Raw genomic sequence first — 17,952 nt, forward strand, 5'->3', positions numbered from 1 at the left:
GAGTTGACAAATGGAGCTCAGGGGCACTGCAATTCACAAACCTGCAGAGTTATAAAGGATAACTCTCGTCCACAAATATATTGAGGGAAGGCAACGAAGAGGATTTGAAAGCAAGGCAGAATTGCAGCAAACAGATTTCAGGAGGTAGATTCGACTCGCCTTTAAAGCACATGAAAAGCGGCAAAACGTCGACAATGATGCCCTTGGCCAAAAAGGGCGTATGCGTTTTTTCCTGAATATATTCAGGAAAAAACGCATACGCCCTTTTTGGCCAACCAAGCAAGCCGGAAAGGCAAATCGGCACTACAAAGAAGTCTCGCTTGCCATCGGTCAAAAGGGCCATGCTGAAAAAAGTGTAAAAACCAGAAATGCAGGACAGGCCATGGAGACATGGGAGCCTTGCTACGCTGATGGGCGGGATGTAAATTGCCAACAGCCACTCTGGAGAAGTGTATGGTGTGTCCTGAAACATGTAATAAACACAGCTTAGAGAGCATAGGGCACTTCCACTCATGGGCGTATACATTGGGAAAACTGAAAATCCACAAGACACAGGCACCCCAAAGTGTAGGGCTGCTCTGTTTACAAGAACCTCCACTTCGGTACACCTTAAATAGCCCAGGAAAGAGAAAAATGGATCAAGAAGTTGTGGTACTTATGCACAATGGAATATCCCTCAGCCATGAAATCAATGTCATAAGGCTAGTAGCAGCATGATGAGTGGATTTAGGTACGATGACTCTAAGTGAAATAAGTCACACAGAAAAAGACACTTATCCTAAGATATCACGTACAGAGGGAATGTCAAAATCGCTACCCTTGAACTGAATTACAAAACAGAACAGAGTCACACGTTTATAAATCACACGATGGCTGCTTAACGGGAAAGGTTAGGTGGGGTGATGCATAAAACAAGGGTTTGAAATTAGCTCAGATACCGTTCCATAAGCCAAATATGTAATAGACAAGACCTACTCTCTGCTCAGTGAACTGGACACAACACCCCCTATTCACCAAACAAGAATATATCTGACTAGTAACAATCTGAAAACCTATCTATTGATATCTCTCTTGTAGTTAATCAAGAGGGTGTAAAGCGGCATAAACACAGCAGTGAAAAGCAGCTAAGCCCCATTATAAAAATAAATTACTTAAAAAAAAACCCTAAAACAAAGACAGTGACAGAGACAGAAATTCTTACAAAATCCGTTCAGGGGCTCTCATGCAACCTGGATTGACCATATCTAGACCCACAGCTGGATGAGACATTAGGCTGGACACTCTTGGGGCTGAGAGGATTGGTGAGGTTGGGTGAGCAAACGCAGACCCTTTAAAGTAACACTGCGTGGTACCCATCCCATGGGTCCCAAATCTCCAGGTTCAAGGGCATCTTCCTACATCGAAAACATGCATGGGAAACCCAGAAGATGGTACACCGTGTGAGCGGGAAAGGTTTCTAAAATGCACCTCACTTCTCCTCTCCTTGTGCTCGGGTTCGCCATTCCAGCCGCTTTACTAACAATCTCCCTACTTGGAGAATCAGCACCGTTAACCTCCTGTTTCGTACAGGTTGCAATTTGTCCTGAGGATGAACGGGAAGAGGGGGAACCAATGAGAGACGAGCTCTAGGTGTTGGGACAGGCACAGGTCACTCTATTTTTCCATCAGGAAGAAGAATGAACCACAGGCTCAGCCTGCCGCCCCGGAACCAGAATAGGGCCTGAAGCAATCCTGCGCTTTTGCGGCCAGCTCCCAAACAAGCGAGTTGACAAATGGAGCTCAGGGGCACTGCAATTCACAAACCTGCAGAGTTATAAAGGATAACTCTCGTCCACAAATATATTGAGGGAAGGCAACGAAGAGGATTTGAAAGCAAGGCAGAATTGCAGCAAACAGATTTCAGGAGGTAGATTCGACTCGCCTTAAAGCACATGAAAAGCGGCGAAACGTCGACAATGATGCCCTTGGCCAAAAAGGGCGTATGCGTTTTTTCATGAATATATTCAGGAAAAAACGCATACGCCCTTTTTGGCCAACCAAGCAAGCCGGAAAGGCAAATCGGCACTACAAAGAAGTCTCGCTTGCCATCGGTCAAAAGGGCCATGCTGAAAAAAGTGTAAAAACCAGAAATGCAGGACAGGCCATGGAGACATGGGAGCCTTGCTACGCTGATGGGCGGGATGTAAATTGCCAACAGCCACTCTGGAGAAGTGTACGGTGTGTCCTGAAACAGGTAATAAACACAGCTTAGAGAGCATAGGGCACTTCCACTCATGGGCGTATACATTGGGAAAGCTGAAAATCCACAAGACACAGGCACCCCAAAGTGTAGGGCTGCTCTGTTTACAAGAACCTCCACTTCGGTACACCTTAAATAGCCCAGGAAAGAGAAAAATGGACAAAGAAGTTGTGGTACTTATGCACAATGGAATATCACTCAGCCATGAAATCAATGTCATAAGGCTAGTAGCAGCATGATGAGTGGATTTAGGTACGATGACTCTAAGTGAAATAAGTCACACAGAAAAAGACACTTATCCTAAGATATCACGTAAAGAGGGAATGTCAAAATCGCTACCCTTGAACTGAATTCCAAAACAGAACAGAGTCACACGTTTACAAAACACACGATGGCTGCTTAACGGGAAAGGTCAGGTGGGGTGATGCATAAAACAAGGGTTTGAAATTAGCTCAGATACCGTTCCATAAGCCAAATATGTAATAGACAAGACCTACTCCCTGCTCAGTTAACTGGACTCAACACCCCCTATTCACCGCACAAGAATATATCTCACTAGTAAGAATCTTAACACCTATGTATTGATATCTCTCTGGAAGTGAATCAAGAGGGTGTAAAGCGGCATAAACACAGCAGTGAAAAGCAGCTAAACCCCATTATAAAAATAAATTACTTTAAAAAAAAACCCCTAAAACAAAGACAGTGACAGAGAGAGAAATTCTTACAAAATCCGTTCAGGGGCTCTGATGCAACCTGGATTGACCATATCTAGACCCACAGCTGGATGAGACATTAGGCTGGACACTCTTGGGGCTGAGAGGATTGGTGAGGTTGGGTGAGCAAACGCAGACCCTTTAAAGTAACACTGCGTGGTACCCATCCCATGGGTCCCAAATCTCCAGGTTCAAGGGCATCTTCCTACATCGAAAACATGCATGGGAAACCCAGAAGATGGTACACCATGTGATCGGGAAAGGTTTCTAAAACGCACCTCACTTCTCCTCTCCTTGTGCTCGGGTTCGCCACTAAAGCCGCTTTACTAACAATCTCCCTACTTGGAGAATCAGCACCGTTAACCTCCTGTTTCGTACAGGTTGCAATTTGTCCTGAGGATGAACGGGAAGAGGGGGAACCAATGAGAGACGAGCTCTCGGTGTTGGGACAGGCACAGGTCACTCTCTTTTCCCATCAGGAAGAAGAATGAACCACAGGCTCAGCCTGCCCCCCCCGGAACCAGAATAGGGCCTGAAGCAATCCTGCGCTTTTGCGGCCAGCTCCCAAACAAGCGAGTTGACAAATGGAGCTCAGGGGCACTGCAATTCACAAACCTGCAGAGTTATAAAGGATAACTCTCGTCCACAAATATATTGAGGGAAGGCAACGAAGAGGATTTGAAAGCAAGGCAGAATTGCAGGAAACAGATTTCAGGAGGTAGATTCGACTCGCCTTTAAAGCCCATGAAAAGCGGCAAAACGTCGACAATGATGCCCTTGGCCAAAAAGGGCGTATGCGTTTTTTCCTGAATATATTCAGGAAAAAACGCATACGCCCTTTTTGGCCAACCAAGCAAGCCGGAAAGGCAAATCGGCACTACAAAGAAGTCTCGCTTGCCATCGGTCAAAAGGGCCATGCTGAAAAAAGTGTAAAAACCAGAAATGCAAGACAGGCCATGGAGACATGGGAGCCTTGCTACGCTGATGGGCGGGATGTAAATTGCCAACAGCCACTCTGGAGAAGTGTACGGTGTGATCTGAAACATGTAATAAACACAGCTTAGAGAGCATAGGGCACTTCCACTCATGGGCGTATACATTGGGAAAACTGAAAATCCACAAGACACAGGCACCCCAAAGTGTAGGGCTGCTCTGTTTACAAGAACCTCCACTTCGGTACACCTTAAATAGCCCAGGAAGAAGTTGTGGTACTTATGCACAATGGAATATCCCTCAGCCATGAAATCAATGTCATAAGGCTAGTAGCAGCATGATGAGTGGATTTAGGTACAATGACTCTAAGTGAAATAAGTCACTCAGAAAAAGACACTTATCCTAAGATATCACGTACAGAGGGAATGTCAAAATCGCTACCCTTGAACTGAATTCCAAAACAGAACAGAGTCACACGTTTAGCAAACACACTATGGCTGCTTAACGGGAAAGTCAGGTGGGGTGATGCATAAAACAAGGGTTTGAAATTAGCTCAGATACCGTTCCATAAGCCAAATATGTAATAGACAAGACCTACTCCCTGCTCAGTGAACTGGACTCAACACCCCTTATTCACCGCACAAGAATATATCTGACTAGTAAGAATCTAAAAACCTATGTATTGCTATCTCTCTGGAAGTGAATCAAGAGGGTGGAAAGCGGCATAAACACAGCAGTGAAAAGCAGCTAAACCCCATTAGAAAAATAAATTACTTAAAAAAAAAAAAAAACCCTAAAACAAAGACAGTGACAGACAGACAAATTCTTACAAAATCCGTTCAGGGGCTCTGATGCAACCTGGATGGACCATATCTAGACCCACAGCTGGATGAGACATTAGGCTGGACACTCTTGGGGCTGAGAGGATTGGTGAGGTTGGGTGAGCAAACGCAGACCCTTTAAAGTAATACTGCGTGCTACCCATCCCATGGGTCCCAAATCTCCAGGTTCAAGGGCATCTTCCTACATCGAAAACATGCATGGGAAACCCAGAAGATGGTACACCGTGTGAGCGGGAAAGGTTTCTAAAATGCACCTCACTTCTCGTCTCCTTGTGCTCGGGTTCGCCATTCAGGCCGCTTTACTAACAATCTCCCTACTTGGAGAATCAGCACCGTTAACCTCCTGTTTCGTACAGGTTGCAATTTGTCCTGAGGATGAACGGGAATAGAGGGAACCAATGAGAGACGAGCTCTAGGTGTTGTTACAGGCACAGGTCACTCTATTTTCCAATCAGGAAGAAGAATGAACCACAGGCTCAGCCTGCCCCCCCGGAACCAGAATAGGGCCTGAAGCAATCCTGCGCTTTTGCGGCCAGCTCCCAAACAAGCGAGTTGACAAATGGAGCTCAGGGGCACTGCAATTCACAAACCTGCAGAGTTATAAAGGATAACTCTCGTCCACAAATATATTGAGGGAAGGCAACGAAGAGGATTTGAAAGCAAGGCAGAATTGCAGCAAACAGATTTCAGGAGGTAGATTCGACTCGCCTTTAAAGCCCATGAAAAGCGGCAAAACGTCGACAATGATGCCCTTGGCCAAAAAGGGCGTATGCCTTTTTTCCTGAATATATTCAGGAAAAAACGCATACGCCCTTTTTGGCCAACCAAGCAAGCCGGAAAGGCAAATCGGCACTACAAAGAAGTCTCGCTTGCCATCGGTCAAAAGGGCCATGCTGAAAAAAGTGTAAAAACCAGAAATGCAGGACAGGCCATGGAGACATGGGAGCCTTGCTACGCTGATGGGCGGGATGTAAATTGCCAACAGCCACTCTGGAGAAGTGTACGGTGTGTCCTGAAACAGGTAATAAACACAGCTTAGAGAGCATAGGGCACTTCCACTCATGGGCGTATAAATTGGGAAAGCTGAAAATCCACAAGACACAGGCACCCCAAAGTGTAGGGCTGCTCTGTTTACAAGAACCTCCACTTCGGTACACCTTAAATAGCCCAGGAAAGAGAAAAATGGACAAAGAAGTTGTGGTACTTATGCACAATGGAATATCCCTCAGCCATGAAATCAATGTCATAAGGCTAGTAGCAGCATGATGAGTGGATTTAGGTACGATGACTCTAAGTGAAATAAGTCACACAGAAAAAGACACATATCCTAAGATATCACGTACAGAGGGAATGTCAAAATCGCTACCCTTGAACTGAATTCCAAAACAGAACAGAGTCACACGTTTAGCAAACACACTATGGCTGCTTAACGGGAAAGGTCAGGTGGGGTGATGCATAAAACAAGGGTTTGAAATTAGCTCAGATACCGTTCCATAAGCCAAATATGTAATAGACAAGACCTACTTCCTGCTCAGTGAACTGGACTCAACACCCCTTATTCACCGCACAAGAATATATCTGATTAGTAAGAATCTAAAAACCTATGTATTGCTATCTCTCTGGAAGTGAATCAAGAGGGTCGAAAGCGGCATAAACACAGCAGTGAAAAGCAGCTAAACCCCATTAGAAAAATAAATTACTTAAAAAAAAAAAAAAACCCTAAAACAAAGACAGTGACAGACAGACAAATTCTTACAAAATCCGTTCAGGGGCTCTGATGCAACCTGGATGGACCATATCTAGACCCACAGCTGGATGAGACATTAGGCTGGACACTCTTGGGGCTGAGAGGATTGGTGAGGTTGGGTGAGCAAACGCAGACCCTTTAAAGTAATACTGCGTGCTACCCATCCCATGGGTCCCAAATCTCCAGGTTCAAGGGCATCTTCCTACATCGAAAACATGCATGGGAAACCCAGAAGATGGTACACCGTGTGAGCGGGAAAGGTTTCTAAAATGCACCTCACTTCTCCTCTCCTTGTGCTCGGGTTCGCCATTCCAGCCGCTTTACTAACAATCTCCCTACTTGGAGAATCAGCACCGTTAACCTCCTGTTTCGTACAGGTTGCAATTTGTCCTGAGGATGAACGGGAAGAGGGGGAACCAATGAGAGACGAGCTCTAGGTGTTGAGTAAGGAACAGGTCACTCTTTTTTCCCATCAGGAAGAAGAATGAACCACAGGCTCAGCCTGCCCCCCCGAACCAGAATAGGGCCTGAAGCAATCCTGTGCTTTTGCGGCAAGCTCCCAAAGAAGCGAGTTGACAAATGGAGCTCAGGGGCACTGCAATTCACAAACCTGCAGAGTTATAAAGGATAACTCTCGTCCACAAATATATTGAGGGAAGGCAACGAAGAGGATTTGAAAGCAAGGCAGAATTGCAGGAAACAGATTTCAGGAGGTAGATTCGACTCGCCTTTAAAGCCCATGAAAAGCGGCAAAACGTCGACAATGATGCCCTTGGCCAAAAAGGGCGTATGCGTTTTTTCCTGAATATATTCAGGAAAAAACGCATACGCCCTTTTTGGCCAACCAAGCAAGCCGGAAAGGCAAATCGGCACTACAAAGAAGTCTCGCTTGCCATCGGTCAAAAGGGCCATGCTGAAAAAAGTGTAAAAATCAGAAATGCAGGACAGGCCATGGAGACCTGGGAGCCTTGCTACGCTGATGGGCGGGATGTAAATTGCCAACAGCCACTCTGGAGAAGTGTACGGTGTGTCCTGAAACACGTAATAAACACAGCTTAGAGAGCATAGGGCACTTCCACTCATGGGCGTATACATTGCGAAAACTGAAAATCCACAAGACACAGGCACCAAAAAGTGTAGGGCTGCTCTGTTTACAAGAACCTCCACTTCGGTACACCTTAAATAGCCCAGGAAAGAGAAAAATGGACAAAGAAGTTGTGGTACTTATGCACACTGGAATATCACTCAGCCATGAAATCAATGTAATAAGGCTAGTAGCAGCATGATGAGTGGATTTAGGTACAATGACTCTAAGTGAAATAAGTCACACAGAAAAAGACACTTATCCTAAGATATCACGTACAGAGGGAATGTCAAAATCGCTACCCTTGAACTGAATTCCAAAACAGAACAGAGTCACACGTTTAGCAAACACACTATGGCTGCTTAACGGGAAAGGTCAGGTGGGGTGATGCATAAAACAAGGGTTTGAAATTAGCTCAGATACCGTTCCATAAGCCAAATATGTAATAGACAAGACCTACTCCCTGCTCAGTGAACTGGACTCAACACCCCTTATTCACCGCACAAGAATATATCTGACTAGTAAGAATCTTAAAACCTATGTATTGCTATCTCTCTGGAAGTGAATCAAGAGGGTGGAAAGCGGCATAAACACAGCAGTGAAAAGCAGCTAAACCCCATTATAAAAATAAATTACTTTAAAAAAAGAACCCCTAATACAAAGACAGTGACAGAGAGAGAAATTCTTACAAAATCCGTTCAGGGGCTCTGATGCAACCTGGATGGACCATATCTAGACCCACAGCTGGATGAGACATTAGGCTGGACACTCTTGGGGCTGAGAGGATTGGTGAGGTTGGGTGAGCAAACGCAGACCCTTTAAAGTAATACTGCGTGCTACCCATCCCATGGGTCCCAAATCTCCAGGTTCAAGGGCATCTTCCTACATCGAAAACATGCATGGGAAACCCAGAAGATGGTACACCGTGTGATCGGGAAAGGTTTCTAAAATGCACCTCACTTCTCCTCTCCTTGTGCTCGGGTTCGCCATTCAGGCAGCTTTACTAACAATCTCCCTACTTGGAGAATCAGCACCGTTAACCTCCTGTTTCGTACAGGTTGCAATTTGTCCTGAGGATGAATGGGAAGAGGGGGAACCAATGAGAGACGAGCTCTCGGTGTTGGGACAGGCACAGGTCACTCTCTTTTCCCATCAGGAAGAAGAATGAACCACAGGCTCAGCCTGCCCCCCCGGAACCAGAATAGGGCCTGAAGCAATCCTGCGCTTTTGCGGCCAGCTCCCAAACAAGCGAGTTGACAAATGGAGCTCAGGGGCACTGCAATTCACAAACCTGCAGAGTTATAAAGGATAACTCTCGTCCACAAATATATTGAGGGAAGGCAACGAAGAGGATTTGAAAGCAAGGCAGAATTGCAGCAAACAGATTTCAGGAGGTAGATTCGACTCGCCTTTAAAGCACATGAAAAGCGGCAAAACGTCGACAATGATGCCCTTGGCCAAAAAGGGCGTATGCGTTTTTTCCTGAATATATTCAGGAAAAAACGCATACGCCCTTTTTGGCCAACCAAGCAAGCCGGAAAGGCAAATCGGCACTACAAAGAAGTCTCGCTTGCCATCGGTCAAAAGGGCCATGCTGAAAAAAGTGTCAAAACCAGAAATGCAGGACAGGCCATGGAGACATGGGAGCCTTGCTACGCTGATGGGCGGGATGTAAATTGCCAACAGCCACTCTGGAGAAGTGTACGGTGTGTCCTGAAACAGGTAATAAACACAGCTTAGAGAGCATAGGGCACTTCCACTCATGGGCGTATACATTGGGAAAGCTGAAAATCCACAAGACACAGGCACCCCAAAGTGTAGGGCTGCTCTGTTTACAAGAACCTCCACTTCGGTACACCTTAAATAGCCCAGGAAGAAGTTGTGGTACTTATGCACAATGGAATATCCCTCAGCCATGAAATCAATGTCATAAGGCTAGTAGCAGCATGATGAGTGGATTTAGGTACGATGACTCTAAGTGAAATAAGTCACACAGAAAAAGACACTTATCCTAAGATATCACGTACAGAGGGAATGTCAAAATCGCTACCCTTGAACTGAATTACAAAACAGAACAGAGTCACACGTTTAGAAAACACACTATGGCTGCTTAAAGGGAAAGGTCAGGTGGGGTGATGCATAAAACAAGGGTTTGAAATTAGCTCAGATACCGTTCCATAAGCCAAATATGTAATAGACAAGACCTACTCCCTGCTCAGTGAACTGGACGCAACACCCCCTATTCACCGCACAAGAATATATCTGACTAGTAAGAATCTGAAAACCTATGTATTGATATCTCTCTGGAAGTGAATCAAGAGGGTGTAAAGCGGCATCAACACAGCAGTGAAAAGCAGCTAAACCCCATTATAAAAATAAATTACTTAAAAAAAAAACCCTAAAACAAAGACAGTGACAGAGAGAGAAATTCTTACAAAATCCGTTCAGGGGCTCTGATGCAACCTGGATTGACCATATCTAGACCCACAGCTGGATGAGACATTAGGCTGGACACTCTTGGGGCTGAGAGGATTGGTGAGGTTGGGTGAGCAAACGCAGACCCTTTAAAGTAATACTGCGTGCTACCCATCCCATGGGTCCCAAATCTCCAGGTTCAAGGGCATCTTCCTACATCGAAAACATGCATGGGAAACCCAGAAGATGGTACACCGTGTGATCGGGAAAGGTTTCTAAAACCCACCTCACTTCTCCTCTCCTTGTGCTCGGGTTCGCCACTAAAGCCGCTTTACTAACAATCACCCTACTTGGAGAATCAGCACCGTTAACCTCCTGTTTCGTACAGGTTGCAATTTGTCCTGAGGATAAACGGGAAGAGGGGGAACCAATGAGAGACGAGCTCTCGGTGTTGGGACAGGCACAGATCACTCTATTTTCCCATCAGGAAGAAGAATGAACCACAGGCTCAGCCTGCACCTCCGGAACCAGAATAGGGCCTGAAGCAATCCTGCGCTTTTGCGGCCAGCTCCCAAACAAGCGAGTTGACAAATGGAGCTCAGGGGCACTGCAATTCACAAACCTGCAGAGTTATAAAGGATAACTCTCGTCCACAAATATATTGAGGGAAGGCAACGAAGAGGATTTGAAAGCAAGGCAGAATTGCAGGAAACAGATTTCAGGAGGTAGATTCGACTCGCCTTTAAAGCCCATGAAAAGCGGCAAAACGTCGACAATGATGCCCTTGGCCAAAAAGGGCGTATGCGTTTTTTCCTGAATATATTCAGGAAAAAACGCATACGCCCATTTTGGCCAACCAAGCAAGCCGGAAAGGCAAATCGGCACTACAAAGAAGTCTCGCTTGCCATCGGTCAAAAGGGCCATGCTGAAAAAAGTGTAAAAACCAGAAATGCAGGACAGGCCATGGAGACATGGGAGCCTTGCTACGCTGATGGGCGGGATGTAAATTGCCAACAGCCACTCTGGAGAAGTGTACGGTGTGTCCTGAAACATGTAATAAACACAGCTTAGAGAGCATAGGGCACTTCCACTCATGGGCGTATACATTGGGAAAACTGAAAATCCACAAGACACAGGCACCCCAAAGTGTAGGGCTGCTCTGTTTACAAGAACCTCCACTTCGGTACACCTTAAATAGCCCAGGAAGAAGTTGTGGTACTTATGCACAATGGAATATCCCTCAGCCATGAAATCAATGTCATAAGGCTAGTAGCAGCATGATGAGTGGATTTAGGTACGATGACTCTAAGTGAAATAAGTCACACAGAAAAAGACACTTATCCTAAGATATCACGTACAGAGGGAATGTCAAAATCCCTACCCTTGAACTGAATTACAAAACAGAACAGAGTCACACGTTTAGAAAACACACTATGGCTGGTTAAAGGGAAAGGTCAGGTGGGGTGATGCATAAAACAAGGGTTTGAAATTAGCGCAGATACCGTTCCATAAGCCAAATATGTAATAGACAAGACCTACACCCTGCTCAGTGAACTGGACGCAACACCCCCTATTCACCGCACAAGAATATATCTGACTAGTAAGAATCTGAAAACCTATGTATTGATATCTCTCTGGAAGTGAATCAAGAGGGTGTAAAGCGGCATCAACACAGCAGTGAAAGGCAGCTAAACCCCATTATAAAAATAAATTACTTAAAAAAAAAACCCCTAAAACAAAGACAGTGACAGAGAGAGAAATTCTTACAAAATCCGTTCAGGGGCTCTGATGCAACCTGGATTGACCATATCTAGACCCACAGCTGGATGAGACATTAGGCTGGACACTCTTGGGGCTGAGAGGATTGGTGAGGTTGAGTGAGCAAACGCAGACCCTTTAAAGTAATACTGCGTGCTACCCATCCCATGGGTCCCAAATCTCCAGGTTCAAGGGCATCTTCCTACAACGAAAACATGCATGGGAAACCCAGAAGATGGTACACCGTGTGATCGGGAAAGGTTTCTAAAACGCACCTCACTTCTCCTCTCCTTGTGCTCGGGTTCGCCATTCCAGCCGCTTTACTAACAATCTCCCTACTTGGAGAATCAGCACCGTTAACCTCCTGTTTCGTACAGGTTGCAATTTGTCCTGAGGATGAACGGGAAGAGGGGGAACCAATGAGAGACGAGCTCTCGGTGTTGGGACAGGCACAGGTCACTCTCTTTTCCCATCAGGAAGAAGAATGAACCACAGGCTCAGCCTGCCCCCCCGGAACCAGAATGGGGCCTGAAGCAATCCTGCGCTTTTGCGGCCAGCTCCCAAACAAGCGAGTTGACAAATGGAGCTCAGGGGCACTGCAATTCACAAACCTGCAGAGTTATAAAGGATAACTCTCGTCCACAAATATATTGAGGGAAGGCAACGAAGAGGATTTGAAAGCAAGGCAGAATTGCAGGAAACAGATTTCAGGAGGTAGATTCGACTCGCCTTTAAAGCCCATGAAAAGCGGCAAAACGTCGACAATGATGCCCTTGGCCAAAAAGGGCGTATGCGTTTTTTCCTGAATATATTCAGGAAAAAACGCATACGCCCTTTTTGGCCAACCAAGCAAGCCGGAAAGGCAAATCGGCACTACAAAGAAGTCTCGCTTGCCATCGGTCAAAAGGGCCATGCTGAAAAAAGTGTAAAAACCAGAAATGCAGGACAGGCCATGGAGACATGGGAGCCTTGCTACGCTGATGGGCGGGATGTAAATTGCCAACAGCCACTCTGGAGAAGTGTACGGTGTGTCCTGAAACAGGTAATAAACACAGCTTAGAGAGCATAGGGCACTTCCACTCATGGGCGTATACATTGGGAAAACTGAAAATCCACAAGACACAGGCACCCCAAAGTGTAGGGCTGCTCTGTTTACAAGAACCTCCACTTCGGTACACCTTAAATAGCCCAGGAAGAAGTTGTGGTACTTATGCACAATGGAATATCCCTCAGCCATGAAATCAATGTCATAAGGCTAGTAGCAGCATGATGAGTGGATTTAGGTACGATGACTCTAAGTGAAATAAGTCACACAGAAAAAGACACTTATCCTAAGATATCACGTACAGAGGGAATGTCAAAATCGCTACCCTTGAACTGAATTACAAAACAGAACAGAGTCACACGTTTAGAAAACACACTATGGCTGCTTAAAGGGAAAGGTCAGGTGGGGTGATGCATAAAACAAGGGTTTGAAATTAGCTCAGATACCGTTCCATAAGCCAAATATGTAATAGACAAGACCTACTCCCTGCTCAGTGAACTGGACGCAACACCCCCTATTCACCGCACAAGAATATATCTGACTAGTAAGAATCTGAAAACCTATGTATTGATATCTCTCTGGAAGTGAATCAAGAGGGTGTAAAGCGGCATCAACACAGCAGTGAAAAGCAGCTAAACCCCATTATAAAAATAAATTACTTAAAAAAAAACCCCTAAAACAAAGACAGTGACAGAGAGAGAAATTCTTACAAAATCCGTTCAGGGGCTCTGATGCAACCTGGATTGACCATATCTAGACCCACAGCTGGATGAGACATTAGGCTGGACACTCTTGGGGCTGAGAGGATTGGTGAGGTTGGGTGAGCAAACGCAGACCCTTTAAAGTAATACTGCGTGCTACCCATCCCATGGGTCCCAAATCTCCAGGTTCAAGGGCATCTTCCTACATCGAAAACATGCATGGGAAACCCAGAAGATTGTACACCGTGTGACCGGGAAAGGTTTCTAAAACCCACCTCACTTCTCCTCTCCTTGTGCTCGGGTTCGCCACTAAAGCCGCTTTACTAACAATCACCCTACTTGGAGAATCAGCACCGTTAACCTCCTGTTTCGTACAGGTTGCAATTTGTCCTGAGGATAAACGGGAAGAGGGGGAACCAATGAGAGACGAGCTCTCGGTGTTGGGACAGGCACAGATCACTCTATTTTCCCATCAGGAAGAAGAATGAACCACAGGCTCAGCCTGCACCTCCGGAACCAGAATAGGGCCTGAAGCAATCCTGCGCTTTTGCGGCCAGCTCCCAAACAAGCGAGTTGACAAATGGAGCTCAGGGGCACTGCAATTCACAAACCTGCAGAGTTATAAAGGATAACTCTCGTCCACAAATATATTGAGGGAAGGCAACGAAGAGGATTTGAAAGCAAGGCAGAATTGCAGGAAACAGATTTCAGGAGGTAGATTCGACTCGCCTTTAAAGCCCATGAAAAGCGGCAAAACGTCGACAATGATGCCCTTGGCCAAAAAGGGCGTATGCGTTTTTTCCTGAATATATTCAGGAAAAAACGCATACGCCCATTTTGGCCAACCAAGCAAGCCGGAAAGGCAAATCGGCACTACAAAGAAGTCTCGCTTGCCATCGGTCAAAAGGGCCATGCTGAAAAAAGTGTAAAAACCAGAAATGCAGGACAGGCCATGGAGACATGGGAGCCTTGCTACGCTGATGGGCGGGATGTAAATTGCCAACAGCCACTCTGGAGAAGTGTACGGTGTGATCTGAAACATGTAATAAACACAGCTTAGAGAGCATAGGGCACTTCCACTCATGGGCGTATACATTGGGAAAACTGAAAATCCACAAGACACAGGCACCCCAAAGTGTAGGGCTGCTCTGTTTACAAGAACCTCCACTTCGGTACACCTTAAATAGCCCAGGAAGAAGTTGTGGTACTTATGCACAATGGAATATCCCTCAGCCATGAAATCAATGTCATAAGGCTAGTAGCAGCATGATGAGTGGATTTAGGTACGATGACTCTAAGTGAAATAAGTCACACAGAAAAAGACACTTATCCTAAGATATCACGTACAGAGGGAATGTCAAAATCGCTACCCTTGAACTGAATTACAAAACAGAACAGAGTCACACGTTTAGAAAACACACTATGGCTGCTTAAAGGGAAAGGTCAGGTGGGGTGATGCATAAAACAAGGGTTTGAAATTAGCTCAGATACCGTTCCATAAGCCAAATATGTAATAGACAAGACCTACTCCCTGCTCAGTGAACTGGACGCAACACCCCCTATTCACCGCACAAGAATATATCTGACTAGTAAGAATCTGAAAACCTATGTATTGATATCTCTCTGGAAGTGAATCAAGAGGGTGTAAAGCGGCATCAACACAGCAGTGAAAAGCAGCTAAACCCCATTATAAAAATAAATTACTTAAAAAAAAACCCCTAAAACAAAGACAGTGACAGAGAGAGAAATTCTTACAAAATCCGTTCAGGGGCTCTGATGCAACCTGGATTGACCATATCTAGACCCACAGCTGGATGAGACATTAGGCTGGACACTCTTGGGGCTGAGAGGATTGGTGAGGTTGAGTGAGCAAACGCAGACCCTTTAAAGTAATACTGCGTGCTACCCATCCCATGGGTCCCAAATCTCCAGGTTCAAGGGCATCTTCCTACAACGAAAACATGCATGGGAAACCCAGAAGATAGTACACCGTGTGATCGGGAAAGGTTTCTAAAACCCACCTCACTTCTCCTCTCCTTGTGCTCGGGTTCGCCATTCCAGCCGCTTTACTAACAATCTCCCTACTTGGAGAATCAGCACCGTTAACCTCCTGTTTCGTACAGGTTGCAATTTGTCCTGAGGATGAACGGGAAGAGGGGGAACCAATGAGAGACGAGCTCTCGGTGTTGGGACAGGCACAGGTCACTCTATTTTCCCATCAGGAAGAAGAATGAACCACAGGCTCAGCCTGCCCCCCCGGAACCAGAATGGGGCCTGAAGCAATCCTGCGCTTTTGCGGCCAGCTCCCAAACAAGCGAGTTGACAAATGGAGCTCAGGGGCACTGCAATTCACAAACCTGCAGAGTTATAAAGGATAACTCTCGTCCACAAATGTATTGAGGGAAGGCAACGAAGAGGATTTGAAAGCAAGGCAGAATTGCAAGAAACAGATTTCAGGAGGTAGATTCGACTCGCCTTTAAAGCCCATGAAAAGTGGCAAAACGTCGACAATGATGCCCTTGGCCAAAAAGGGCGTATGCGTTTTTTCCTGAATATATTCAGGAAAAAACGCATACGCCCTTTTTGGCCAACCAAGCAAGCCGGAAAGGCAAATCGGCACTACAAAGAAGTCTCGCTTGCCATCGGTCAAAAGGGCCATGCTGAAAAAACTGTAAAAACCAGAAATGCAGGACAGGCCATGGAGACATGGGAGCCTTGCTACGCTGATGGGCGGGATGTAAATTGCCAACAGCCACTCTGGAGAAGTGTACGGTGTGTCCTGAAACATGTAATAAACACAGCTTAGAGAGCATAGGGCACTTCCACTCATGGGCCTATACACTGGGAAAACTGAAAATCCACAAGACACAGGCACCCCAAAGTGTAGGGCTGCTCTGTTTACAAGAACCTCCACTTCGGTACACCTTAAATAGCCCAGGAAGAAGTTGTGGTACTTATGCACAATGGAATATCCCTCAGCCATGAAATCAATGTCATAAGGCTAGTAGCAGCATGATGAGTGGATTTAGGTACGATGACTCTAAGTGAAATAAGTCACACAGAAAAAGACACTTATCCTAAGATATCACGTACAGAGGGAATGTCAAAATCGCTACCCTTGAACTGAATTACAAAACAGAACAGAGTCACACGTTTAGAAAACACACGATGGCTGCTTAAAGGGAAAGGTCAGGTGGGGTGATGCATAAAACAAGGGTTTGAAATTAGCGCAGATACCGTTCCATAAGCCAAATATGTAATAGACAAGACCTACTTCCTGCTCAGTGAACTGGACGCAACACCCCCTATTCACAGCACAAAAATATATCTGAATAGTAAGAATCTGAAAACCTATGTATTGATATCTCTCTGGAAGTGAATCAAGAGGGTGTAAAGCGGCATCAACACAGCAGTGAAAAGCAGCTAAACCCCATTATAAAAATAAATTACTTAAAAAAAAAACCCTAAAACAAAGACAGTGACAGAGAGAGAAATTCTTACAAAATCCGTTCAGGGGCTCTGATGCAACCTGGATTGACCATATCTAGACCCACAGCTGGATGAGACATTAGGCTGGACACTCTTGGGGCTGAGAGGATTGGTGAGGTTGGGTGAGCAAACGCAGACCCTTTAAAGTAATACTGCGTGCTACCCATCCCATGGGTCCCAAATCTCCAGGTTCAAGGGCATCTTCCTACATCGAAAACATGCATGGGAAACCCAGAAGATGGTACACCGTGTGATCGGGAAAGGTTTCTAAAACCCACCTCACTTCTCCTCTCCTTGTGCTCGGGTTCGCCACTAAAGCCGCTTTACTAACAATCACCCTACTTGGAGAATCAGCACCGTTAACCTCCTGTTTCGTACAGGTTGCAATTTGTCCTGAGGATAAACGGGAAGAGGGGGAACCAATGAGAGACGAGCTCTCGGTGTTGGGACTGGCACAGATCACTCTATTTTCCCATCAGGAAGAAGAATGAACCACAGGCTCAGCCTGCACCTCCGGAACCAGAATAGGGCCTGAAGCAATCCTGCGCTTTTGCGGCCAGCTCCCAAACAAGCGAGTTGACAAATGGAGCTCAGGGGCACTGCAATTCACAAACCTGCAGAGTTATAAAGGATAACTCTCTTCCACAAATGTATTGAGGGAAGGCAACGAAGAGGATTTGAAAGCAAGGCAGAATTGCAAGAAACAGATTTCACTAGGTAGATTCGACTCGCCTTTAAAGCCCATGAAAAGCGGCAAAACGTCGACAATGATGCCCTTGGCCAAAAAGGGCGTATGCGTTTTTTCCTGAATATATTCAGGAAAAAACGCATACGCCCTTTTTGGCCAACCAAGCAAGCCGGAAAGGCAAATCGGCACTACAAAGAAGTCTCGCTTGCCATCGGTCAAAAGGGCCATGCTGAAAAAAGTGTAAAAACCAGAAATGCAGGACAGGCCATGGAGACATGGGAGCCTTGCTACGCTGATG

Source organism: Eubalaena glacialis, chromosome 5, assembly GCF_028564815.1.
Source record: "Eubalaena glacialis isolate mEubGla1 chromosome 5, mEubGla1.1.hap2.+ XY, whole genome shotgun sequence".
NCBI classification, from domain to species: domain Eukaryota; kingdom Metazoa; phylum Chordata; class Mammalia; order Artiodactyla; family Balaenidae; genus Eubalaena; species Eubalaena glacialis.